Below are 1,710 nucleotides of genomic sequence, written 5' to 3' on the forward strand. Positions count from 1 at the left end.
AATTGCCAGTATCATGTTGCTTTCATTTAAGTACAGAGGACAATATAGAAATATACAATAAACTAGAGGCCTGGTACACAAAAATTTGTGCCCTTGGGGGGGGGGGGTCCCTCAGCCCAGCCTATGCCCTCTTGCAGTCTGGGACTGCAGTGAAAGGTGGCCCGGACCTTGGAGGATGTCCACCTGCTGGCTTAGGCCTGCTCCCTGGGGGATCGGGCCCAAGCTGGCAGTCAGACATCCCTCTAGCGGCCCGGCGGCCCTCGGGGGATGTCCACTTGTGAGCAGGGAGCAGGCCTAAGCGGCAGTCAGACATCCTTAGACCTCCAGCATGGTAATGAGATACTCTTCCACCTCTATGTTGTGCTGGCATCAGAGGAGGCCTATTAGTCAGGACTTTTATTACTGCCTACCAGTAACCTCCTTTCCCTGCCCATGTGCCCACTCCTTAAAAGCTCACCCCATGGAGGTTTGGCCAGCCTGTGTGAGGGGCTAATGGCTGTTTTCAGGCTGGCCAGGGCGGGTGGCCTAGCTCTAGCTCCGTGGCCACAGTTGGCTGAAAGCAGGTATCTGGGGTTTATTTACCTTCTATAATTGAGTGGAGCTCAGGGCCACTGCAGCAGCTGGGAAGCTTAGCTTCCTCCATCATTGGGGCAGCCAAGCCTCCTGCTTGCTCCAGCTCCATGGCTGCTGGCCGCCATTTTGGTTGGGTTAATTTGCATATAGTCACTCTGATTGGCTGGTGGGCGTGGCTTAAGGCATAGCAAAGGTACGGTGAAGTTGCATGCTTGTCTTTTATTAGTGTAGATACATAATATAATGTTTGGTAGGGATGAATACCATGATTAAAACAAAGTATTAGGTGGTTATATTTTAGACAGGGCTTCTCTGAAAAAGTAACATTTGAACAGAGAACTGGGTAAAGTGAGGGAGCAAGCCCTGTGGATACCTGACAAGGAGCAGTCCTAGCAGAGAGAGAACACTCTCCCAGTGCACAAGTGTCTTGTACACACACCTCAGCATAGCTGAGCAAGCATTTCTTTTGAATTACATTTATGCATATACATTCTAATCAAAATTAGTGGGTTTCTGAAAAAAATTTGAATAAGTTCAAAGTAGTTTATTTCATTACTTTCAAATATTTAATTAGGCATGGATGTACAAGTTTTCTTACATTTTAAATGTTCTGTGAAGCCTGGAGCCATTAGCTTCAGGTCAGAATGATTTGTTCTTATGTTCTGCCCAAACGGATGGAACTAGGAAGCTTGCCACCAAAGTGGGAGACATCCATCCTCTAATTTCTGAGTGTAATTGAGAAGGGAATTTCATTTTGAAAACAAAATATATTTCATTCGGAAAAGGTGAGTTCAGTTCTTGAATGATTGATAAAAACTGACATAAAGTTATTAAATAAAACAAGAGGACTTTGAACTGTATAAACCAAATCACCAATATTCCTTCTTAAAGTAAAAATCACGAAAGGCCTAAATATTAATTTGTATTCGGTTGTGTTCAAGTCTTATTCATTCAAAACCTGAATTTAGGAGTGGTAGTTGCCTATTAACTTAGGAGAAATATTCACTCTAGAGAGGAGGATTAGGAATTCCTATGGACTGGGGAGAAGGAAATGTTCAATCATTGTTGGTTTCTGTAAGGCACTCAGAGGGAGTTTGGGAAGAGGCAGTGGTGCAAGCAGGTTGCTCTGTTACCTGC

The sequence above is a fragment of the Myotis davidii genome, unplaced genomic scaffold (genome assembly GCF_000327345.1).
Source record: "Myotis davidii unplaced genomic scaffold, ASM32734v1 scaffold96, whole genome shotgun sequence".
NCBI classification, from domain to species: domain Eukaryota; kingdom Metazoa; phylum Chordata; class Mammalia; order Chiroptera; family Vespertilionidae; genus Myotis; species Myotis davidii.